This window comes from Narcine bancroftii, chromosome 5 (assembly GCF_036971445.1).
Source record: "Narcine bancroftii isolate sNarBan1 chromosome 5, sNarBan1.hap1, whole genome shotgun sequence".
Classification (NCBI taxonomy): Eukaryota; Metazoa; Chordata; class Chondrichthyes; order Torpediniformes; family Narcinidae; genus Narcine; species Narcine bancroftii.
Window position 1 is genome coordinate 192,130,393 of NC_091473.1, and position 26,712 is coordinate 192,157,104.

General features: G+C 48.9%; 1 protein-coding gene across 6 annotated transcripts in view; it reads right to left on the reverse strand.

Annotated features, from left to right (window-relative positions):
• The window catches only part of LOC138764468 (myocyte-specific enhancer factor 2D homolog), a 96,251-nt gene extending 70,585 nt beyond the window's left edge, over positions 1-25,666 (reverse strand). For 4 of the 6 annotated variants that reach the window (XM_069940441.1, XM_069940435.1, XM_069940440.1 and 1 more), the window contains exon 1: positions 25,430-25,556. The gene's annotated coding sequence lies outside the window, so the exon portion shown is untranslated. Of the gene's footprint in view, positions 1-23,394; positions 23,496-25,429; positions 25,557-25,643 lie in introns of those variants that run through there. The other 2 variants (XM_069940436.1, XM_069940439.1) reach the window with 2 other exon arrangements.
• Positions 25,667-26,712: the final 1,046 nt, after the last annotated feature.

Here is a 26,712-nt window from a genome sequence, read left to right on the forward strand (position 1 = left end):
TTTGAATCTTCCCCACTCTCAATGGAAAAAGCCTTTCTCTATCTGACCGCCTCACAATTTTAAATACCTCCATCAAATCACCCCCTTAATCTTCTATGCTCCAGGGAATAATGGACAATATACTGGTTAAAGGGCCAGTGTGAACGCTTGGGAATCTGCACGCAGGTGTCAAATAATCCCGGAGATGGACTGCTTGGGTAGGATGTATAATTTCTGGGGTCATCTAATTGGCCTGCGTGCCGATTAGCCCAGTGTGAAAGGGACATGGACTATGCAGGGACAAAGTAGTGACTTTCTTGCATGAGTGCAGGAACGTGAAGGAAACAAAAGATTAAACAGGTATACACTTTGTATTCAGTTCACTAAATCCTGATCAATGTATTATGATCTTGTATTTAAACAAAATTAATCATGCCTAATTATAACATAATTAAGCATTATGCACAGCACAGTTTGAGTCCCTTCAGCCCACATTGTGCTGACCTATATAAACCTTTATAAATTTGAAAGTTGTAGCAGCAATAAAAGACCATGGAAAAGATGCAACGGGATAAAATACACGCACACACAACAAAGTGGGCTCATACAACAATCAAGGACAGATAGGCAGAGAGGGAGAGGGAGAGATAGCACGTGCAATGGCAGACCTGCCCTGCCAGAATTCTGTGCAGCAGAGAAAGGGCTGTATGAACGAAACACTCATGGAAAGGTTTCACTGCTGTACAGATTTCTGGGAGGGCAGGTCTGCCGTCGCTCGATGAATCACCGGTGGAGGATAGGCGCTCCTCTCCCTGGGGATGCCTGGTGGTGAGTGTGAAAGGATGCAGAGAACTAGTTCACATTGGTCCAGTGTGAACGGCAACAAACAGCTTCCTTAGCAGCCAATTTACAGGTTAGCCAGTGTGAAAAGGGCATGGCCTGGTGGTGGGGGTCCTTGAGGAGTGAGGCTACTTTCTTGAGATTGCCTCTTGTAGATGTCCTCGTTGGAATGGTCCCCATAATGGCACTGGTCAAGTTCACAACTCTCTGCAGCCTTTTCCTGTCCTGTACATTGGCACCTCCGTGCCAGACAGTGATTAAACCAGTCGGAATGCTTTCCACGGTACACCTGTAGAACTTTGCAATCTCCTCAAACACCTCACGAAATACAGCCACTAGCAAGCCCTCTTTGTGATTGCATCGACATGGAGGCCCCTGGACAGAGGAGCCTCAGAATGTTGACATCCAGGAAATTGAAGTTCTTGACCCTCTCCACTGCTGACCTCTCGATGAGGATGGGTTCATGCTCTCCTGACTTCCCCTTCCCAAGGTCCACAATCAGCTCCTTAGTTTTCCTGATGTTCAATGCAAGGTTGTTGTATGACAAGTCAGAGAAATTACTAGGTTTTTTTATATCATCGTCACCAGAATTGCCCCAAAGGGGAGTGGGTGTGGACTCAGGAGAAATTTGCAAGAGAAAAATAAGTACTTTATGAGCAATTCTCTGCTGGGGCCTGAAGTAGGATCAGTAATAATGATACTTACACAGGTTGTGTGATATCTGCCCTCCATCACCAAAGACTCTTGCCAATTTCTACAGGTGTACTGTGGAGAACATTCTGACCAGTGGCATCACTGTCTGTGTGAAAGTGCCAATGGACAGGACAGGACAGGAAAAGGCTACAGAGTTGTGAACTTGCCCAGGGCCCCATCACGGGCACCAGCCTTCTTGAGAAAGCAGCCTCTAATCTCAAGGACCCTCCCCACCACCCGGGCCATGTCCTCTTCACGATGCCACCATCAGGAAGGAGGTACAGGAGCCTGAAGACAAGCTCCTGACGGTACAAAAACAGCTCCTTCCCCTCCACTGTCAGATTTCTGAATGAACCACAGGCTTGCACTTCATTTTGAGCTCATTTATTTTTAACAAATGTGACTTACAACAATATAACGCTGCTGTAAACAATGACACACTCATGACGTTAAATTCTGATTCTGAAGGGCCTTCCAGACCCCTGGGTGTTGCAAAACCCTCACAGCAAAAGACAAGTAGGTGTTTGCACGGGCACAATGGGCTGATCAGACTCTTTCTAGGCTCAACCATCCTATGACCACCCCCCCATCCCCCCCAGGATGCAGAGGGCAGAGAAAATGAAGAGCCTGTGGCCGGTTTTACAATGTTCACATTTTACTTGTGTAAAAAGTGCTTCTGCTGTAAGGGGCAGGATCAAATGGTTCAGACCAATATGGATCCTCTTTCTCGGACAGGACGGGTAATTTCTGCTGGTGACAAATTTTTTATCTACTTTATAGGAGCGGTCGTCATTAGAATGTTAAGACTTTGGCTCAAAAGGCTTTGGCGAGAACAGGTAAGAGACAGGGGACAGTAGAGGTTGAATTAAGAAAAGGCCACCCTTTTCAATGAATAAAAAGGCACAGGTGAGGGCAGGTTTTTATATATCTTGTAATTTGCTCCTCTTGGCGTAAACAGTGGCTCATCCTGCAGAATCTGGGTCTTCAGGGAAGCCAGCGATATCTTGATGACTTCATCTGCGAGGTGCATCCAGCTGCAGCTCCTGACAAGCTGGGTTAAGGAATTGGGAGTTGGATGAGTTCCAGATGATTCGGGAGGCAGAGGGGGTTACAGGGACACAATCATACCCAAGAGACAGGAGGGGGATAGATGGGTGACAGTCAGGAAAGGGAAAGGGAACTGGCAGATAGTGCAGGGCACCCCAGTGGCCGTTCCTCTCAATAACAAGAATACCATTTCAGAAATTGGTTTTTTGGGGGGGGGGGGGGGGCGATGACTTACAAGGGACAAACCACACAATCAGGTACCTGGTCCTCTGGCTAAAAAGAAGGGAAGGGGAAGGAGATCTTTAGAGATAGGGGATTCGATAGTTAAGAGGGCAGGTAAGAGATTCTGGGCAAGAGATCAAGTATCCTGGATTGTACGTTGCCTCCCTGGCGTTAGGATCGGAGATATCTCAGATCGAGTTCATGCCATCCTCAGGCGGGAGGGTGAGCAGTCAGATGCCATGGCCCAGATAGGAAAGTCCTGCAAGGAGAGTTCAGGGAGTTAGGTTGAAGGACAGGACCTCCAGGATTGCTACGTGCTAGTGAGGGCAGAAATATGAAGATAATGCAGCTTAACATGAGGCTAAAGACATGGTACAGGAGGGGGGGCTTCAGGTTTCTGGATCGTTGGGCTCTTCCAGGGAAGGTGGGACTTGCACCAACAAGACGGTTCGCATCTGTACTGGAGGGAAACTAATGTCCTTGCGGGGAGGTTTGCTAGTGCTGCTCCAGTGGGTTTAAACTAGATTTGCAGGGGGAGGGGAACCAGAGTGCCAGAGCAGATAGAGGAGTGGAGGAGGGAAAAAGTGATGCAAAAATTACATGCACTGTTAGAAGTTGATGGGTTGCATGAGCTGGAAATTTGCTAAAGTGCATCTATTTCAATGGAAGGAGTATTGTAAGAAAGGCAGACAAGCTGAGAGGGTGGATTTGGACTGTTTGGAAGAGTGGGCTGAAAGGTGGCAGATGGAGTTTAATGTAGACAAGTGTGAGGTGCCTCATTTTGGGAGGAATAACCAAATTAGGACGTATGCAGTGAAGGGGAGGGCGTTGAGGAATGCTGAGGAACAGAGGGATCTTGGAATAATGGATCAGCAGTCCTTGAAGGTGGATTCCCATGTAGATTGGGTGGCGAAGAAGGCTTTGGGTATGCTGGCCTTTATAAATCATAGCATAGAATATAGGAGCTGGGAGGTGATGCTGAGACTGTTTAAGGCTTTGGTGAGGCCAAGTTTGGAGTATTGTATGCAGTTCTGGTCTCCAAATTATAGGAAAGATATAAGTAAGGTTGAGAGGGTACAGAGAAGATTTACTAAAATGTTGCCTGGATTGCAGTATCTTGAATACAGAGAAAGACTGGGTAGACTGGGTCTTTATTTATTGAAGCATAGGAGGTTGAGGGGGGGATTTGATGGAGGTATTTAAAATTATGAAGGGAATAGGCTCTTTCCCCTGAGGGTATGGGAGATTGGAACAGGGGTCATAAGTTAAGGGTTAGTGGGTAAAACTTTAGGTGTAATATAAGAGGATGCTTCTTCACTCAGAGAGTGGTGGCTGAGTGGAATGACCTTCTGGAAGAGGTGGCTGGGGCAGGGTCAATTCTGTCATTTAAGAGGAGGTTGGATGAGTGCATGGATGTGAGGGGGTTGGAGGGTTATGGGCATGGGAGTGGGTAGGTGGAACTAGTTGAAGTTTCACGTTAATCGGTATGGACTAGAAGGGCCAATATGGCTCTTTTACGTACTGTAAATTGTTATATGGTTATATAGCATTGGAATTACCACGTTTTGTGCCATTAGTAAAACATCAATGCAGGAGGGGCAGGACTGGCAGCTCAATGTTCTGGGCTTCAGTTGCTTTGGATGCAATAGAACCGGGGATAAAAGGGAGAGGAGTGGCATTGCTCGCCAAGGAAAATATCACAGCTGTGCTTAGTCAGGACAGACCAAAGGGCTCGACGACTGAGACCACATGGTGGAGAGATAGCAGACATCTGCAGGAAACAATGTTGTGATAGTAGGGGATTTTAATTTTTCCCATATTAACTAGGACTCCCAGACTGTAAAAGGGCTGGATGGCTTGGAGTTTGTCAAATGTGTTCAGGAAAGTTTTCTAAATCAATATATAGAGGTACTAACTAGAGAGAGTGCAATATTGGATCTGCTTTTAGAGAACAAAACAGGAGGTGATAGAGATAATGTGTAGGGGAACATTTTGGGTCCAGTAATCATAATACATTAGTTTCAATTATGGAGTCAATTCTAGGCTCAGGTTGAGATTCTAAATTGGAGAAAAGCAAATTTTGAGGAAATGATCGAGAATGGATGGATTGTGATGTTGTTTCCCGGCAAGGATGTGCGAGGTAAGTGGGAAATCTTCAAAGGTGACATTTTGAGAGTACAGATTTTGTAAGTTTCTGTCAGGATTAAAGGCAAGGTTCGCAGGCATAGGGGACCTTGGTTTTCGAGGAATATTAGGGGACCTGGTTCAGAAGTGGAGAGAGGTGTATAGCAGATATAGGCAACATGGAGAAAATGAGGTACTTGAGGCGAATAAAAAATACAAGAAAAATCTCAAGATAGAATTCAGGAAGGATTAAAAAAAATGACAGGAGGCTGCTTTGGCAGATAATGTGAAGGAAAATCCTAAGGGTTTCTACATGTATTTTAAGACTAAAAGGACAAACAAAGGGACAAAATTGATCCCTTTGAAGATCAGAGTGGTCGGCTTTGTACAGAGCCAAAAGAGATTGGGGAGATCTTAAATGGTTTTTCTTCCCCCATCAAGATGCACTCTGGAAACAGGCACAGCGTCATGGGAAGTAAGGAAAACAAGCAGTGATGGAACCTATACAGATTAAAGAGGAGAAAGTGCTTGCTGTCTTAAAGGAAATAAGGATGGATAAATCCCTGGGGCCTGACAAGATATTCCCTCGGCTCTTGAGGGAGGCTAGTGTAAAAATTGCAGGGGCTCTAGCAGAAATACTTAAATGTCCTTAGCCACAGGTGTGGTGCCAGATGATTGGAGAGTAGCTCATGCTGTTCTTCTGTTTAAGGCTCCAAAAGTAACCCTGGAAATAATAGGCCGGAAAACCTGACGCCAGTACTAGGTAAATTATTGGAAGGTGTTCTAAGAAATCAGATATACAATTATTTGGAGAGCTAGAAACTGATTGGGGATAGTCAGCGTGGCTTTGTGCGTGGTAGGTCACGTTTAACCAATCTTGTAGAGTTTTTCACAGAGGTTACCAGGAAAGTTGATGAAGAAAAGGCTGTGAATGTTGTCTGCGTGGACTTTAGTAAAGTCTCTGACAAGATCCCACATGGAAGGTTAGACAGGAAAGTTCAGACACGAGGTATTCATGGTGAAGTAGTAAACTGGATTCGGCAAAGACTGGATGGGAGAAGCCACAGCATAGTGGTGGATGATTGCTTCTACGACTGGAGGCCTATGACTTGTGATGTGGAAATGGCACTTGAACTATTATTGTTTGTCATCTATATCAATGATCTGGACGATAATGTGGGATCTTGGATCCGCGTGTTTGCAGATGACACAAAGATTGGCGGAGCTGTGGACAGCAAAGAAGGTTTTCAAAGCTTGCATAGGGATCTGAACCAGGTGGAAAAATGGGCTGTGAAATAGCAGATGGAATTTAATGCAGAGAAGTGTGAGGTGTTGCATTTTGAAAGGACAAACACGGTAAATGGTAGTCGGGCACTGAGGAGTGCGGCAGAACACAGGGACCCGGAAATACAGAATCATAAATCTCTGAAAAAGGATAGGGTTGTAAAGAGAGCTTTTGCCATATTGGCCTTCATAAATCAAAGTATTGAGTATAGGAGTTGGGATGTTATAGTACAGTTGTATAAGACATTGTGTGCAGTTTTGATCACCTAGCTGCAAGAAAGATATCAATAAGATTGAAAGAGTGCAGAGAAGATTTACTAAGATGTCCTGGACTTCAGGAACTGAGCTACTTTAGACTCTTTCAGGTGGCCAGAGTACCCTGATGTAAAGCCGCATATTCTACCCCTGTGCGGCTTTCGGGGTACCCACCTGAAAGAGCAGGAGACGTTTCCGAGGCACACTTTCTAATCACCGGAGCACTGAAGTCCCCCTAGGCACCTGAATGCAGCTACCCAAAAGCGGCTGCTAAGGGGCGGACTGATGATGTCGCAGTGACATCGTCAGCCCGAAACGCTTGGCGCAAATTTGGAAACACAGTGTGCAGGCGGGACATCTTGTTCTGAACAATGAGAAAGGCTCATCATCAGTATTTCTCTTGCCTGCTCCGGGTCCGCCACAATCCCGTGTTCCTTCTGCTTCTCCTTCGTCATGCTTCAAATGACGTCACGTCAGTGGGCGGGAGTACAGCTACAGTGGACAGGAGCCAGAGTGCGCTCCGAGGCACCTCTCGTGCAGCTGTCCCTTTCAGGGGGATGGTGCAGTGCTTTCAGGGCTGCCACATGAACGACAATTCCAAAGCTCTGAGTCCGCTTCTGCAGGCGCATTCTTGGCGGAGAATGCGCCTGAAAGCGGCTATAGGAAGATCAAACGGGTTAGGAATTTATTCCCTGAAGCATAGAAAAATGAAGGGAGATTTGATAAGAGGTATTTAAAATTATGAGGGGGTTAGACAGAGTAAATGTAGATAGGCTTTTTTCCACTGAGGGAGGGTGAGATAGAGACCAGAGGAAATGGGTTAAGAGTGAAAGGGGAGAGGTTTAGGGGAAACATGAAAGGGAACTTCACACAGACGGTGATGGGAGTGTGGAATGTGCTGCCAGCTGAGGAGGTGAATACAGGCTCAGTTTTAACATTTAAGCAGAATTTGGCCAGTTATATGGATAGGAGAGGTATGGTGGGCTGTGAACCGGGTGCAGATCAGTGCGACTAGGCAAAAAAAAGGGCAGAGGAGGCCTTTTTTCTGTGCTCCACTATTCTATGGACCTACGGCAGACTAAAGTCAATTTCATGTAATATTAGATTCTTTCAGATGGCCAGAATACCCCGATGTAAAGCGGCATATTCTACCCCTGTGCGGCTTTCAAGATCAAACAATCTTGATCTTGAAGTAAAACTATAATGAGGGGAACAGGGAATAGACGAAAGTCCTTGCACCAAGCCCTGTCCGAGAAGCCCATTTCCAACTGCTTGAGTCAGGTCCACAACTGGGTCCAGTAATGATTCAAACTACCCCCCCCCCCCCGCCCCCCACAAACACCCCCTCAGTTGCCAACTTGTAAACGAACTCTCTGGGTGAACCTACTTGGTTCGGCTGGGAGTCGGAGGAGGAGCTTGGAGAGAGTCGGGCTGTGAATCAGAGGAGGAGGAGCTTGCTGAAAGTGACAGGGTTACAATCAAGGGGCCAATAAAAGGAGTGAAAGGGGAGGGAGCGGCCAGCGAGGAGTGGCTTAGTGAGTGAGTGGAGCAGTGAAGGAGTGAGACTTCCTGGCTTTGGCTTATCAGGCTTCGGCGAAAGCAGGCAAGGATAAAAGATCAGCTGAGTTATTTGCCTTCGTATTCAGAGTCATGCTAATAGGATTAGTGCTCTGTACTGGGTGTCAGATGTGGGAACAATGGGTGACCTCCACCCTCCCAAATGGCCACATCTGCACCAGGTGTACCGAGATGCAGTTACTAAGGGACCAAATTAGAGATATGGAGTTGCGGCTTGTAAGGGAGAGTGAGGAGTTCATCGACTCAACTTTCAGGACGATAAATACTCCAGAACCCGTGTCAGGTAAGTGGGAAACCGTCAGGGGGGGGAAAAGAAAAAAGCAAAAAAAAAAACAGAGAATACACCAGTAACTATCCCACTCAGCAACAGTTATGTTGTGTTGGATTCTGTTGAGGGAGATGACGGACAGAAGATGGGCATGGGCACCAGGTCAATGGCAATGAGCCTGGCAGAGTGGTGCAAAAGAAAAGGAAAAGCAGTAGTTATTGGGGACTCCATTGTCAGGGGTACAGACAGGAGGTTCTGTGAGCCAGATAAGTATACCCGCATGGTGTGCTGCCTCCCTGGTGCAAGGGTACGAGATATCACAAATCGGGTCCAAAATATTCTGAGAGGGAGAGCACCCTGATGTCTTGGTACATGTGGGTACAAACGACATTGACAAGAAAAGGGAGGAGGTAATGAAAAGGGATTACAGTGAGCTGGGATGAAAGCTGAAAAACAGGAACGCTAGGGTGGTGATCTCGGGATTACTACCTGTTCCAAATGCAGATGATGAAAAGAATGTAAGGATGAAGAAAATGAACGTGTGGCTGAGGTGCTGGTGTATAAGACAAGGATTTGGCTTCTTGGATCATTGGGATCTCTTTTGGGGAAGGCATGATCTTTACAAGAGAGACGGGTTGCACCTAAATCCAAAAGATGTCAACATTTTGGCAAGTATGTTTGGTACAGCAGTGGGGCAAGGTTTAAACTAATTTGGCAGGGGTATGGGAACCAGAGTGATAGGGAAAAGGGTAGGGAAGATAAAGTAATGGGCAGGAAAAGTAAAATAGGAAAAATAATGTTGGAGGAGAAAGTAAATAATCAGATGGTGCAGTGAGTTTTCGGGTCAATGATAGTATTAAGAAAATTACCAAGAAAAACCGTGGGCAGAAAAATCAAAAGAAAAGGTTACAGAAGTCACTAGATATTAAAAGGACAAAGAGCATAAGGGCACTTTATCTGAATGCCCGCAGTATTAGAAATAAGGTTAGTGAACTTGAGGCGCAAATCGGTACCCATGCCATCACGGAAACATGGCTACGAGGTGACCCTAAATGGGAATTAAACTTTCAAGGGTATCAGGTGGTGCAAAGAGATAGACAGGATGGTAAGGGAGGTGGAGTTGCACTCTTAATCAAAGATGAGCTCCAGGCAGTAGTGAGGGATGATATAAGATCTAAAGAGCATAATGTTGAGTCCAATAACAAAGGGAAAAAAATTATTGGTGGGTGTTATCTATCGCCCACCACAGGAAATAAATAGAGATAAGTGAGGCATGTAATAATGATACGGCAGTAGTCATGGGGGACTTTAACTTCCACATAGATTGGGAAAATCAAGTTGGTCGTGGGAGTCTAGAAGAGGACTTCATAGAATGCATCCGCGATAGCTTTCTTGAACAGCATGTTAAGGAACCCACAAGAGAAAATGCTCTCCTGGATCTAGTGTTGTGCAATGAGATAGGTAGAGTAAATGATGTAATAGTCAGAGACCATCTGGGAAATAGCGATCATAGTATAATTGAATTTCTCTATCAGATGGAAGGGGAAAGTTAGATCTAAAACTAATATATTATGCTTATATAGGGGTGACTACCATAGGATGAGGGAGGAATTGGGCAGACTGGACTGGGAGCACAGGCTAATTGATGAAACAGTTGAGGAACAGTGGAAGATTTTCAAAGAAATATTTTGTAATGCTCAACAAAAATATATTCCGGTCAGTAAAAAGGGCAGCAAGGGAGGGAAAATTCAACTGTGGTTAACAAAGGAAATAAAGGAGAGTATAAAATTGAAGGCACAGGTGTACAAAGCTGCAAAGAGCAGTGGGAAACTGGAAGATTGGGAAAACTAAGAGACAACAAGGAGTTACAAAGTGGGTAATAAGAAATGGGAAAAAGGATTATGAAAGTAAATTGGCACAAAATGTAAAAACAGAAAGCAAAAAATGTTATTAATATATAAAACGGAAGAGGGTGACCAGAGATAACATAGGACCCTTGGAGATGAGAAAGGAAAACTGGTAGCAAAAAATGAGGAAATGGCCAAGGCATTGAACAAATATTTTGTGTCAATCTTCACAGTGGAAGACACGTCCAGCATGCCCAAGTGCGGAGTTAAGGATGCGAATGTTGGGGAGGGCCTTGATAAAATAGTTGTTATAAAGGAAGTAGTGATGGAGAAACTAATGGGACTAAAGCCAGACAAATCAATTGGTCCTGATGATATGCATCCAAGGGTTCTGAAGGAAATGGCAGAAGTTATAGTTGATGCATTGGTGGTCATATACCAAAATTCCTTGGATTCTGGGCAGGTCCCGGCAGACTGGAAGACAGCAAATGTCACACCACTTTTTAAGAAGGGATGTAGGCAGAAGACTGGAAATTATCGGCCAATTAGCTTGATGTCTGTAGTTGGAAAAATGCTTGAAGCCGTCATTAAAGATGAAATAGTGAAACTTTTGGAACGTAAGGGTTCAATCAGGCAGACGCAGCATGGTTTTAGAAAGGGAAGATCTTCTTTGACAAACTTATTAGGATTCTTTGAGGATATAATGGGTGCAGTGGATAGAGGGGAACAGGTTGATGTTGTATATTTGGATTTTCAGAAAGCGTTTGATAAGGTGCTGCACAAGAGACTTCTCAGTAAGTTACAGGAAAGTGGAGTCCGGGGAAGTATATTGGCCTGGATCGAAAATTGGTTGTCTGACAGGAGTCAGAGAGTCAGGATAAATGGGAGTTTTTCAGGTTGGCAGAGAGTGGTAAGTGGGGTGTCACAGGGGTCGGTGCTAGGCCCACAACTGTTCATCATTTACATTGATGACTTGGAGGAGGGGACAAAATGTGGTGTAGCCAAGTTTGCGGATGACACCAAATTGAGTGGAGGAGTAAATTGTAATGAGGTCATGGAGAGTCTGCAGAGGGATATAGTTAAGCTGGATGAGTGGGCAAAGGTCTGGCAGATGGAGTACAATGTTAGTAAGTGTGAGGTTATCCACTTTGGCAAGAAAAATAAAAGAGCTGAATATTATTTAAAGGGTGAAAAACTACAGCATGCTGTTGTGCAGAGGGACTTGGGAGTGCTTGTGGATGAATCGCAAAAAGTTAGGTTGCAGGTGCAGCAGGTTATTAAGAAGGCAAATGGAATGTTGGTCTTCATTGCTAGAGGAATTGAATTCAGGAGTAGGGAGGTAATGTTGAAACTGTATAAGGTACTGGTGAGACCGCACCTGGAATACTGTATCCAGTTCTGGTCTCCATATTTGAGGAAGGATATACTGGCTTTGGAGATGGTCCAGAGAAGGTTTACTAGGTTGAACCCTGGGATGAAAGGGTTGACTTATGATGAAAGATTAAATCGACTAGGATTGTATTCGCTCGAGTTCAGAAGAATGAGAGGAGATCTGATAGAAACATATAGGATTATGAAGGGTATGGATAGGATAGATGTAGGAAGGTTTTTTGAGCTGGCCGGGGAAACTAAAACTAGAGGACACAGTCTCAAGATTCGGTGGAATAGATTTAGGACAGAGATGAGGAAAAATAGTTTTTCCCAGAGAGTAGTGAATGTTTGGAATTCTCTAACCAGGGAAGTGGTTGAGGCTGCTTCATTAAACATATTTAAAATTTGGTTAGATGAATTTTTATACGATAGAGGAATTAGGTGATATGGGGAGAAGGCAGGTAGGTGGAGTTAGGTCATAAATTAGATCAGCCATGATCGTATTGAATGGCGGAGCAGGCTCAATGGGCCATTTTTGGCCTACTCCTGTTCCTACTTCCTATGTTCCTATAATGTATTCACTTCCCTCTCTTGAAAGACCATTCTGTGGCGGCACGCCATTAGGCAGGCGAACCTGAGACCAGGTTCAGCCATGCAGAGGCTCAGTTTCACCTCTGCCAGATTTAATCAGATACAACCAAGTTTTATCATGTGGTCGCCGCCATGGACCAGGCCACCGACAAACGAGTGCTGCACCTCATTCAGCACCCACCCATGGAAGATAAGTACGGGACCATCAAGCAGGTGGTCACCAGATCCCTCGGCCTCTCCAGGCGCCAGCAGCACCTCGACACCTTGGGAGACAGAACTCCAATTGCATTAATGAATGAGATGCTCGCGCTCATGGGCAATCACACCACCTGCCCACTCTTCGAGCGCATCTTTTCTCAACTATATGCCCGAAGACATTCAGCCGTTACTGTCCGAGGAGAGCTTTGACAACCCTAGGAAGGTCGCTCAAAAGGCTCAGGTGCTATGGCTTAAACAATTCCCGGAGGGCTCAGCAGTCTAGCAAGTTATGAGTCCCAGCCATGACCATGCCAAGCCTTCCTCTAGCGCTGCGGAGGAACACTCAGCCCCTGCAGAGGCCTCAAAGAGCATAGCCAGAAGCAAGCCATCCACTTCAGGCCTCTGCTTCTTCCACCAGCGCTGGGGAGCCAAGGCTCGGAAGTGTCGTCAGCCCTGCTCATTCCAGGGAAACGAGCAGGCCGGCCGCTCTTAATAGCTGCGGCGGCTGGCCAAGAACTCAGCCTTCTCCACCTGCGGGGATGCAATCAGTGGCCGACGCAGATCATTGTGATCCCGGCCTCGAGGACCTCCACTCCTTGCAGCCAATTCGACGGAGATCCGAATGTATGATAACAAGACTGTCCACTTCCAGATCGGCCAGCGGAAATTCTCTTGGAGGTTCACCGTTTCGTCCATCCCAACCTCCATTCTGGGCGTCGACTTCCTCCTCGCCCACGGACTCCTGGTCGACCCCCGAGCTAGGCAACTTGTCGATGTCAGTACCATCCAATCTGTTCGTCTCAACACCTCCCACACAGAGCAGGCACAGATGGCCACGGTCAGCACACCCAAGGACGAGTTCCCGTCCCTCCTCAAGCTGCAGTTCACCGCCGCCTCACCACGCCACGGGGTGTTTCATTATATCCCCACCCAAGGCCCACCAGCTCCCGCCGGATAAGCCCCAGATAGCGAAAGAGAAATTCTCTCATCTGCAGGAACTGGGATCATTTGACCCTCCAACGGTCCTTGGGCCTCGCCGCTCCGCCTGGTCCCAAAAGCCTCCTGTGGCTGGCACCCCTGCGGAGATAACCGACAGCATAACAACGCAACAGTACCTGACCGTTACCCCATCCCTCACATTCAGGACTTTACGGCCAACCTGCATGGTGTGAGGGCGTTCTCCAAGGTTGACCTGGTGCGCAGGTATCATCAAATACCGGTGCACCTCAAAGACATCCCCAAGATGGCCATCATCACCCCCTTCGGCTTGTTCGAATTTCTACGTATGCCTTTCAGACTCAAGAACGCCGCCCAGACCTTCCAGCGCCTCAAGGGTACGGAGGTCAGGGATTTGAATTTCATGTTCATTTATCTGGACAACATTCTTGTCGCCAGCAGAGACCGGGCACAACACAAGTCTCAGCTGCACACCCTCTTCTCCCAACTGGCCGACTTCGGCCTAATGATCAACCCAGCCAAATGCCAGTTCGGGAAAGAGTCCATGTAGTTCCTGGGCCATACCATCACAGCTGAAGGAGCTACACTAGCTGCTACGAAGGTCACTGCAATCAGAGAGTTTTCATGTCCAGACAACCTCAAGGAGCTACAAGAGTTCACGGGTATGGTCAACTTCTATAACCGATTTATTCCAGGTGCTGCGCGCATCATGCTCTTCGCCCTCATCGTGGCCAAGGACAAGACACTCGCCTGGACTCCAGAGGCCAACGGGGCATTCGAAGCCACGAAAGTTGCCCTCGCGAAGGCTACCCTGCTCGTCCACCCATGCACCGACCTTCATATGGCGCTCTCCATCGATGCCTCTGCCACCGCTGTCGGTGCTGTCCTGGAGCAGCAGGTTAACGGACAGTGTAAAACCACAGGTATTCTTCAGCCAACTTCTTCGTCCGCCAGAGCGCAAGTATAGTGTTTTCGACCGTGAGTTGCTGGGCATGTACCTCACTGTGCATTATTTTCGCTATTTCTTGGAGGGGAGGCCTTTCACCATTTTTACCGACAACAAACTCCTCACTCAGGCGCTCACTATGGCTAGAGATCCCTAGTCAGCCCGCCAAAAACGTCACCTGTCCTTTGTGTCGGAGTTCACCACCGACATTCGGCACAAGGCGGGGAAAGACAACGTGGTCGCTGACGCGCTCTCCCGTCCGGCCATTTGCTCGCCGACACCTGGCCTAGACTACCACCAGATTTCCCTGGATCAGAAGTCTGACGAGGAGGAGCAGGCCTTCAGGACTGTCATCACAGGCCTCCCGACTCCTCTCAGTGATCCTGTGCGATGTCTCCATGAGCACCCCACGACCAGTTGTTCCCCAGCAGTGGCGCAGGCAAGTCTTCCACCACATTCACTACCTTTCCCACCCTTCCATCAGGTCCACGGTTCATATGATGGCAGAACACTTCGTCTGGCACGGGCTTCGAAAACAGATTGCGGACTGGGCCAGAACCTGCACCCATTGCCAGCTTTCCAAGGTACACAGGCACACCAGAGTGCCCATGCAGGATTTTGAACAAGTCCGAGAACAGTTCAGCCACATATACGTGGACATTGTTGGCCCCTTACCCGTTTCCCAAGGCAAACGTTACCTTTTCAGAGTGGTAGACTGCACCACTCGTTGGCCCGAGGCGATCCCGATGACAGATGCCTCCATGGACTCCTGCTCCCAAGCACTTTTGACCGGTTGGGTTGCCCCGTTCAGCATCCCGACCCACCTCACCAGCAACTGTGGCGCACAGTTCACCTCCGCGCTCTGGGCACAGTTCGCCAACAAACTGTGAATCGAGCTGCATCACAAAACAGCTTATCACCCACAGGTCAATGGACTGGTCAAGCAATGGCACCGCCACCTTAAGTCGGCACTTATGGCCCGTCTCACCAGCCCCGACTGGGTGGATGAGCTGCCTTGGGTACTCTTGGGCATCCACTCGACAGCCAAGGAAGACCTGGAGGCGTCATTGGCCGAGCTGGTCTATGGTGCACCGCTAGCCCTGCCCGGTGAGTTTATTAATGCACCTCACAACCCGCAACAGTCACCGCACGGTTTACTTCCCCGCCTCCGGGCCCAGTTGGACTCCTTCACACCCCCACCACCGCCCAGACACGGTACATGGGCCTCTTACTTCCCCAGCGAACTGTATTCCGCAGTGTACATTTTTATCAGGCGAGGCCCTTCCACAGGACCCCTTCAAAGAATGTATGAAGGGCCATACAGAGTCATCCAGCGTTTAAGATCCACCTTCACACTGGACATTGGTGGTAAGAGGGAACTGATTACTGTAGACAGATTAAAGGCAGCACGCCTCGACCCCAACGAGCCAATGGTCGCGACTCAACCCAAGAAGCGAGGCCACCGGCCCCACATGTCATGCACGCGATGGCGCCATCGGGGGTTTCTCCCCGACCTCGGCACCAGGCTCAGAAGCCAGCGCTCTGCGGTCCACATGACGCCCTGGTGGCATCGGGGCCCACAGCGCGGTTCTCAGCCAGGTTTGGGCTGGGAGTATAAGACCAGCCAGGCAGACCTCAATAAACAAGTTTTGCTCACTGAACTCAACCCATTTGGTTGTAGAGTTATTCAGCAAGCAGCGTAGCCGCCGCTGCAATTCCATTATTCCGAGACTGCAACCCCTAATTCCAGACGCTCTAACCGGGGCAACCATAACCTCTGCATCTACTCTGTCATTTCAATGCTTGTCACCTCTAGCTTCTCGCAATTCTTGGGAGTGGCAACACTGTTACAGTGCCTGTGACCCGGGTTCAAATCCAGCACTGTCTGAGAGGCTTTTGTACGATCTCCCGTGAGTGCGTGGGTTTCCTCCCACCCTTAAAAAAATGTACAGTGCTATATTGGGGTATTTGGACAGCGTGGGCTCATGGGCTATAAGGGCCTGACACTTTATTGTGCATCTGAATGTTTAAAATGTAAAATTGTTTAATATTTAAATTATAAATGATATAATACTTAAAATAAAAATTATTTAATGTTTAAAATGTAAAATTATGACATCGTTAAAATTATTTAATTTGTAAAATTATTCAAATTTTACAATTTAAAATTTTTAAATGTTAAAGTATAGGCCAGGTTTCTTCATCTGCCAGGTTTGGACTGCATCTTAATGTAACTTTTTAATTACCATATCTATTTGTGTTATCGTCGATTCAGTGTGTAATAATCAATCGCCCCTTTTCAGCCCTCCCCAAAAATGGGGTGTTTTTGTTTGACCTGTACGAAAATGGACACCCCCCCCCTCATTTTATGGCCCCAACCACCCATTCATCCATACTCCAAACACCCCTACTGTCCAATCTCATGACCACAGATCCTCGCTCAGGATGCCTGCCCATTGACATCCCTGACTGCGTAACGAGCACCTGACCCCGGCCATCCGAGCTCCTGATGCCTTGAACAAAACAGTTACTTCCCAGGATAAAAAGTTTGACCTGTGTAAATGTCCACCCCACTTTTTATGAGTATATACAGTAATTTGGACATGCAACAGACCTTTAGGCCGTGAGCACGTGCTGCCCACTTACACCGAAATGACCAACAAGCCCCCGGTACGTTTTGAAGGGTGGGAGGAAACCCACGCAGACATGGGGAGGACACACAAACATCTTACAGACAGCGCCCAGGGATTCGAACTCCAGTTCTGGTCGCTGGCGCTGTAACAGTGTTGCGCTAACCGTGCTGTCTAGATGTCTTAGCAATAAGATGTTCAAAACCCATCTTGATCTCACTGATCTGTCATCCAAGCTCTCCAATATTGAGAGCTGTTAAACTTCTGGCGTTAGTTCCTCTCGATCCTCCCTACATGGTCGTTTAAGCTCTTCTCAAAGTGTTTCTCGGGCCAATTTTTTTATCACGTGCCCCTGATCCCCACATACATCAGTGCTTGAATTCATCGAGCTCAAAGACTTCAGGCAGCAAGGTACTGAAGTAATTGAAGCCTGCTAACTACCAATTTTACCAATCTGTGTGTGTTTTACTACGACCGGCTGAGTTCCTCAGCATTTCTGTGTGTTTTTAATACAATCTCAGTGTCCGCACACTTTCGTGTTTCACGACTGCTAATTTTTAAACGTCACTATCCACTCATCCAAGAAAAACGATAGCGATTTTCAATTGGTTTCTGAAAACTTACTGAATAGTAGTGCGAATTAAAATGAGCAGAGATACCTTTATAACAAAGTGCAAAGAAATTAGATTATCAACATAATCAACAATACAGGGTGCTGGGGTAAGAGAAGCTACTGACGGTGGGGGGGGGGGGGGGGTGGGGGGCACAGTAAGTGAAGCAGTCAGCACAGTACAGTTACAGCACCAACGGTCAGGAACCGGGTTCGGATCCGGAACTGTCTGTGAAGAGTTTGTACGGTCGCCCTTGTGCCTGCGTGGGTTTTCTCCGGGGGCTCCGGTTTCCTCCCACCTGTCAAAACTGGGTGGCAGTTGTTCGTGGGCAGAAAGGGGCGTGCTGTAGATCTAAATTTAGAGATTTTAAAATGGTTACAGATCTAGGCTACTAATGGAGACAGTCATACCATGGGCACATGGGAGTGATGCGTTTTGTTCAGGTTGCCTCATTGCAGGAAGGACATAGATGCTTTTAGAAATCAAGGAAGTGAGTACAGGAGTTAGGATGTTCTGGTAAAGTTGTATAAGACATTGGTGAGGCCATATTTGGAGTATTGTGTGCAGTTTTGGTCACTTAAATACAGAGAAGATATCAATAAGATAGAAAAAGTGCAGACAAGATTTACTAAGATGTTGCCTGGACTTCAGGAACTGAATTACAGAGAAAGGTTAAACAAGTTAGGACTTTATTCCCTGGAGTGTAGAAGAATGAGGGGAGATTTGATCAAATCATTTAAAATTACGAGGGGGATACACAGAATAAATATAAGTAGGCTTTTTCCACAGAGGGTAGGTGAGATACAAACAAGAGGACATGGGTTAAATTTTTATTATATAGCTTTCTTTAGACAACTAGCTGGATAACAGGCCATTTCAGCCCACGAGTCTATGCTGCTCAATCAACACCCGAGGTACATTTCAAATGGAGGGCGGGCATCGGAGCCCCCGGGGAAACCCATGTAGACACCGGGAGAGCGCACAAAGTCCTTATGGACAGTGCTGACGCTGTAAAGGCGAAGCGCTAAGTGCCGCCCCAAGGGTGGAAGAATTTACAGGGAACGTTATGGAGAACCTCTTCAGAGAGCAGTGAATGCAGGCTCAGTTTTAATAATGGACATGTACATGGATGGGAGGTGTATGGAGGGCCATAGACTGGGTGCAGGTCAGTGAGGCGAGGCAGAAAAATAGCTTGGCCCAGAGTAGTAGGGCCGAAGGGGCAGTTTCTGTGTTGTAATGTTCTCTGGACAGGGTGCAGAGGAGATTTACCAGGTCGTTGAATGGATTGGAGAACATGCCTTATGACATCTGCAGCTTTCCTCTTTGGAGTGACTAAGGTTGAGAGGTGACTTGATAGAGGTATAGGGATTAAACAGGGTGGAATGCCAGCATCTGTTTCCCAGAGCGACAATAGCAAACACATCTCTTCAAGGTGAGTGGAGAAAGTTTAGGGGAGATGTCAGAGGTAAGGTTTTTTTAGAGTGGTGAATATTGCTGGGGTCGTGATGGAGACTGGTACAATAAGGGATGCTTGGATAAGCACACAGATGTAAGAAAAATGGAAGGTCATGGTGTGAGGTAGGGAAAAATTAGATTGTTGTGGAGGTTACACAGGTTGGCCCAATATCGTGGCCTGTACTGTGCTGGAATGTTTCGTGTTTTAGTGTGGAAAGAATTAAAAAATAGGATGAATGTAGATGAGTGCTTAAAGATGAGCATGGCCAATGTCCTCACCAATGTCTTATACAACTTTACCAGAACATCCTAAGTCCTGTACTCACTTCCTTGATTTCTAAAAGCATCTACGTCCTTCCTGCAATGAGGCGACCTGAACAAAACGCATCACTCCCATGTGCCCATCCACTCCTCCAAGACTTTGCCATTCACCTGTACACTGGGAGCAAATTTACAGTGGCCTCCATACGCCTTTGGTATGTGGGAAGGAGCGGAACGCACATGGAGAATATGTGAACTCCACATGGCTAGCACTCAGGACTGAACCCAGGTCTCTAGCAGTGGCACTGCTCTGCCCAAAGTTAATCCAGAATGGTTGGCATAACGGCAACATGGTTGGATCGATGCCTTTACAAGGCCAGCGATTGGGACTAGACCAGGATTTGAATCCTGCACTGACTGTAAGGAGTTGGTACCTTGTGCCCATGGGGGCTTTCCTCAGGGGTTCTGATTTCCTCCCAACATTCAATACATACAGGGGATGTAGGTTAATGGGGTGTAAATTGGGCGCCATGGACTCTTGGGCCAAAATGGCCTGTTGCCATGCAAATTTAATTTAACTGGAAAACAAAGGTTGCTGACCAATTGTTAGAAAGAAAAACTGAAAACCCCAGAGCATGTCAGGAGAGATCACATTTCAGGTCAAAGAGGCTTCTGCTGAGTGTTCCCAACACTGTGAAATGCTCAGCATCTGTTTTCACTTACGACAGAGAAATCTGGTTTACTGATGGAGTCAGACTAGAGGAGGGAGATTGAAAACTTGGCAGAATGGTGCATCAATGACAATCTTGCACTCAATGTCACCAAACGCAAGGGCTTCAGGAAAGGAAAAGCAGAGGTGTACAATCCAGTGATCGTTGGGGGGTGGGGGGAGGAGAGTCAGAGGTGGAGAGGGCTCCAATAGATCCAATAGACAAATGGCACATGTCAGCGCCTCTACTTCCTCGTGAGTTCGAGGAGGTTTGGTATGGCATCGGAAACCCTGTCAAATTTCACCAGATCTGTGCTGGCTGGCTGCATCACTGTCTGGTATGGGGGAACATCGATACCCCCTGCAAAAGGCAGCGGACACATCCCAGGACCTCGACAGAGAACGTTGCTTTCGGAGAGCGGCAGCAATCATCAAGGATGCACCCCACCCAGCACACGCTCTGTTCTCGCTTCTGCGAGGTCTCGGTGCCACAAGACACACACCCACCAGGTTGCGGAACAGCTGCTACCCCTCCACCATCAGACTCCACAATGACAAACTCAATCAGGGACTCATTTAAGGACTCTGACTTGTGCACTTTATTGATATTTTTTCTGTGCCGCTGTTTGTTTGCATTTCTATTTGTGTATATGTGTACATATTTCTTAACACTATCTTTAAGTGGTAATTCTTCCTCGTCCACGGAAAAAGAATCTCAAGATTGTCTGTCATGCCATGTATGTACTCAGACAATAAATCTGAATCTAAATCAGTTTGTTTTTGCACTACCCTTCCCCACCGCCCCCAAATTGGCATGATCTACCAGGTTCGTTGTCTGAAGTGTGCATGCAAGATCATTGAGGACCCCTTCCACCCTGCACACAGTATCCTTCAGCTGCTCCCGTCGGGGAAGAGATCCAGGAGGATCAGAGCCAGCACCAGACTGAGGAACAGCTTCTTCCCACGGGCAGTGAGAACACTGAACGACCCAAGGAACTGCTTCCACTGACCCTCCGAAACTCTCATATTCATGAAATAATCTTTATTTATTTGTATATATGAATACCTGCCCTGCGTAGGTTTTATTTGTCTGTACGTGTATTATATCTGGTTGTGCATCTGAAGACCGGAGAACGCTGTTTCGTTGGGCCGTACTTGTACAATAAGATGACAATAAATCATATTTCTGTTTTGCCCTCAAAAAAAAAATCTCAGGGTTGTCTGTGATGCCACGCATGTACACTGACAATAAATCTGAAATCTGAGTTACTGACACAGGGTTCTTGGAGAGGAGAGTTACTGAATGATAGTAAACAGGTGCTGAATTATCAGAGACAGTCAGTAAGTGCTGGCTCATTTATGGTTTTTTTTAAAATAAAACACAGAACCTGCCTGATTTTTCCGTTTTGAAGGGTCACCCTACCTTCCGGGAGTGGCCATTCCTGTCCGTTTCGCCCCACACATTTAGACAGAGTGCTGTAATTAAGGAGACGGGGCTTGCAAAACCGCTATGGCGGCGTCATTGATACATTAGCCCGTTGTTCACGGAATGCCTGCAGTTAACTTACAGACTGCAGGTGTTCGGGGAAATTTAGTAGGGGTTTGGGGAGGTTAAAAAAAAAAATCGAAACAGGAATGATTCCATATTCCGGTTTCAATCTTTTTACACAGCAGCTGTGTAAGAAAAAAAACTGAGAAGTTGAATAATGGCAGAAATATAGTAACATGCTGTGAATGTAAGGGGCCACATTCCCATTTATTGTACCAAGCCAACACACCAGGATTTGGCAATGGGAGAATCTGACTGTGGATGAATAAACTTGCCTTTCGGTAACACGGCATCAAAAGTTGGTTGGAAATAATTCATTACAGCTCGCTGTTGTTAAGAACAGGGTGAGCTGCCTCAACGACTAGTCACCCAGTAGCAGTAACATCTTCTGTGATGAAATGCTTTGAGAGGTTGGTCATGGCCAGAATTAACACTTGGCCAAGTAAAGGACTGGACCCACTAAAATCTGCCTACTGTCACAATCGCTCCATAGCAGAAGCAATTTCACTAGCTCTCCGCTTAGCTCCAGATCACCAAGAAAACAGCAAATCATACATCCGGCTACTCTTTATCGACTTTCAACACCATTATTCCCTCAGTCTGGACAACAAGTCCAAACCCTGCAACTGGATCCTTGACTTCCTCATCGAAGACCATAGTATGAATCGGAAACGTCTCCTCCTCACTGACGATTCACGCAGGTGCATCACAAGGATGTGGGCTCAGCCCTCTGCTCCACTCCCTCTACACCCCTGACTGTGTAGCCAGCCTAAATTCAAATGCTATCTACAAATTTGCCAATGACACCACTTTCATCGGCAAGAATGACTGACGGCAATGAGGAAGCGTACAGGAAAAAGGCAGATCAGCCAGTTGAGTGGTTAGCAACGTTAGCAAAACCAAGGAAGAAATCAGGACAACACAAATCAGTGGGTCAAGAACTTCAAATTTCTGGGTGTCGACATCACTGAAGATCTGTCTTGCAGTCATGAAGATGTGTCGCCAGCAGCTATTCTTCGTGAGCAGTTTGAGGAGATTCAGTATTTATTTGGAGATACAGCACAAACACAGCTTCTTCCCTTCTGCCATCAGGTTCGTGAATGAACAATGAACCACAGACAATAGGTGTTTACAAACTGGGGTTGCTCTGGACCTGTGTATCGTGCCCATGTAGCAGGCCCCTGCGGCCCCTTACACACTGGACCCTAAATTGTCCCGGTGAATGCCGGAGGCTACCTATATTAGCCTCCAAGACATAAGTGGCAGAAGAGGACATGGAATCGGGACAGGGGCGGTCAGGGCCAGACCGAGCGTGGGGTCGGAACGGCTGTCAGAAGAACGCAGTCAAGGCGGGGGGAGTGGAATGGGGCAGTGGGGAGCGGAGTTGGGGCAGAACCAACAGCCGTCCGTCTTACCCATAAACCCCCACGCCGCTGGTGACGTCATTTTCTAACCGGGAAGCCATCAATTGCTGACAAATTGACCAACAGCAGCTGCATCTATATGGGTAGACAATCCACCTCCGAGGTGCTTTGCCAACCTGTGCAGTTTTTAAAAAATTCTCAATTGCCTTGTGCATGGGTAGATAAACCTGCCAAACTCATTTGTAAACCCCTACTGTCTTACCTTGGCTTTTTCTTGTACTAATTTTACTTTTCTTTTGTTTATACAAATCTTTGTGATGATGGCTTCAAATCAATTAATTTCTTGACAATAAATTCCAATGCTGAACCATATTTGCAATTAGCTTGAGAAAGGTGATTGCAATTTTGCAAATGGAACAGTGGCCAGAAACCATCCCTTTACAGAGGTGGTGCACACATCCATCCGAGTGGAACCACGCAGTTCACACCACCAAATCTCAGCCCAGCGCTGAGATGAAAAGCCACAGAACAAGATTCATCTCTGAGCACACCACGCTACTCTTACTTAGCAGATTCAGAAACAGCGAGATACAAAACATCGTGTTCCAGACCAACCTCCATTAGTAGCACAAACGAACGATGCCCAAAAGAGTTTTGCCACACCAACCATCTCCGGGCGTAGGAGGGCCAGTTCCCAAAGAACACATAAAAAAAAACTGTCAAAGATGGGAAATAAAATGAAGACAATAAAACACACTCAGGAGTTACATGACCACCGGGCTGAGAGGTGATGACTGCAGACTTGACCATTTTCAAAAGGGAACCAAATATATTAAAAAAATCAGAACTTTAGAGGCATGTGGGTCAACTTGAACTACACCATGATGAGTTTGGACGAAAGCCTGACAGGATAGTCTTAGAAGAGTCACAACAGCCACTCATTAAAATTTACAAAGCAAGAATTGCAAGGCAGGATCAAGCACAAAGTTCAACACAGACCCCAGTTGAATTTAATTTAAGAGGGGAGGGGGTGGAAATAGTTGGGGAGTGAGAAGTGATGCATTTGATGGACCTCTGGACAGGGGATGCAAAGGGCAGGGAGACACTGACTGAGTAATGCAGGAGGATTGGCACAAGGACAGGACATGGGAGCAGCAACAGAGTGGAAGGAGGTTAAAGAGGGATGAGGGGGTGATGGGACGGGACGGGGGAGGGGAGAAGGAAACGGGACGGGACGGGGGGTGGGAGGAGACGGGGCGTGGGGGTGGGAGGAGACGGGGCGTGGGGGTGGGAGGAGACGGGGCGTGGGGGTGGGAGGAGACGGGGCGTGGGGGTGGGAGGAGACGGGGCGTGGGGGTGGGAGGAGACGGGGCGTGGGGGTGGGAGGAGACGGGGCGTGGGGGTGGGAGGAGACGGGGCGTGGGGGTGGGAGGAGACGGGGCGTGGGGGTGGGAGGAGACGGGACGTGGGGGTGGGAGGAGACGGGACGTGGGGGTGGGAGGAGACGGGACGTGGGGGTGGGAGGAGACGGGACGTGGGGGTGGGAGGAGACGGGACGTGGGGGTGGGAGGAGACGGGACGTGGGGGTGGGAGGAGACGGGACGTGGGGGTGGGAGGAGACGGGACGTGGGGGTGGGAGGAGACGGGACGTGGGGGTGGGAGGAGACGGGACGTGGGGGTGGGAGGAGACGGGACGTGGGGGTGGGAGGAGACGGGACGTGGGGGTGGGAGGAGACGGGACGTGGGGGTGGGAGGAGACGGGACGTGGGGGTGGGAGGAGACGGGACGTGGGGGTGGGAGGAGACGGGACGTGGGGGGGAGGAGACGGGACGTGGGGGGGAGGAGACGGGACGTGGGGGGAGGAGACGGGACGTGGGGGGGAGGAGACGGGACGTGGGGGGGAGGAGACGGGACGTGGGGGGGAGGAGACGGGACGTGGGGGGGAGGAGACGGGACGTGGGGGGGAGGAGACGGGACGTGGGGGGGAGGAGACGGGACGTGGGGGGGAGGAGACGGGACGTGGGGGGGAGGAGACGGGACGTGGGGGGGAGGAGACGGGACGTGGGGGGGAGGAGACGGGACGTGGGGGGGAGGAGACGGGACGTGGGGGGGAGGAGACGGGACGTGGGGGGGGAGGAGACGGGACGTGGGGGGGGAGGAGACGGGACGTGGGGGTGGGAGGAGGCGGGACGTGGGGGGGGAGGAGACGGGCCGTGGGGGGGGAGGAGACGGGATGTGGGGGGGGAGGAGACGGGACGTGGGGGGGGAGAGGAGACGGGACGTGGGGGGGGAGAGGAGACGGGACGTGGGGGGGGAGAGGAGACGGGACGTGGGGGGGGAGAGGAGACGGGACGTGGGGGGGGGGAGAGGAGACGGGACGTGGGGGGGGGGAGAGGAGACGGGACGTGGGGGGGGGAGAGGAGACGGGACGGGGGGGGGAGAGGAGACGGGACGGGGGGGGGAGAGGAGACGGGACGGGGGGGGGAGAGGAGACGGGACGTGGGGGCGGAGAGGAGACGGGACGTGGGGGGGTGAGAGGAGACGGGACGTGGTGGGGGGGAGAGGAGACGGGACGTGGGGGGGGGGGTAGGAGACGGGACGTGGGGACGGCCCAGATGGGGAGGCCCGGCACAGACGCGCCGGCACTCACCTGCTCCGTGTCCCGGGCCGGCCCCGCTCCGGCCGCCGCCGTTTTCCCTGCACGGCCTCGGTCAGAAAACAAGGAGAAACCGCCTCGGCGTAGCCAAACCTGCTGAATCCCTCATCCCGCCCTTACCCCCCCCCCCCCCTGACAGACAGCGCTCCCTCCCAACCAGCGCCCGGATCCCGCTGAGCGGCAGCCACTCGGCCAATAGGATGCCAACCTGGAGACGGAGAAGCGGCCTCGATCAGTTCGGTGTGGCCGTGCCGTATCCCTCCGCCCCCCTCCCTCCCGGAGGGATCGGGCCTCGGACGGCCGAGTCGGGTGCTGTAAACGAGGGCTTGCCCGCCCATCGTAATGTGGGCCGCGTGGGTGCCGTCTTTCCCCCCCCCCTCCCCTCAGAGGGGAGTAGTCGCTCGCTGGAACTATTTCTTAATGGCGAAGGGGGAAGCGAGGTGCGGGGCCGGCGGTGACGTCAATCGCGGGGCTGGAGCTGGTGTGGTGGGTGGGAAGGAAGGAGGGAGAATGTTCGTCCTTCCTCACAGCAGACCCTGTCCAGCCAGGTCCCTGGCGAAAGCTACTCTGAACTACAATGGGGGAGGGGAGCCAAGGCAGGGTTTTAAGGGCACATTAAGTGTTTATTATTATTATTATTAAAGGAATTGAGGCCGAGCATAAAGGTTCAGGGCAAAATTTTAAATGATCAAAAGCAGAATTTACTGTCATGTTTTGCAGCATCACAGGGCAAACATTCATATTATAACCATCTTACAACATTGCTATTAGAAAATGCACGAGAAGTGAGGCAGCGCCTTTGGTTCTCGTTGCAAATCACAAAATTCTGCGGTTGTACTAAAAACACACACAATGCTGGAGAAGCAGGGCAAACCATGTCCTTTAGGCAGCAACGGTAAAAGGTACAGGTACCTTTCCTACATAAAGGGCACGGTTTCACCTGCTGGGCTTCTCCAGCATTTCGGGTCTTTGGTTCGCCGATCGTTCAGGAATCTGATGGCGGAGGGAAGAAGCCATCCTTGTGGCGCTGGGGGCTGGCCTTCAGGCTCCCGAACCTTTTTCCCCAATGGTAGCAGTGAGAGGAGGGCACGGCCTGGGGGGTCCTCAAGGATAGAGGCAGCTTTCTTGAGACGCTGCCTCTTGTCGATGTTTTGTGGCACCTACACCTCTTTCCTGATGGCAGCTGTGAGAACAGGGCATGTAAAAAGTAAAACACGACTCCATGTAAAAACGCAATGCTGGAGAAATTCAGGAGCGTACTTTATATGGCAAAGGTA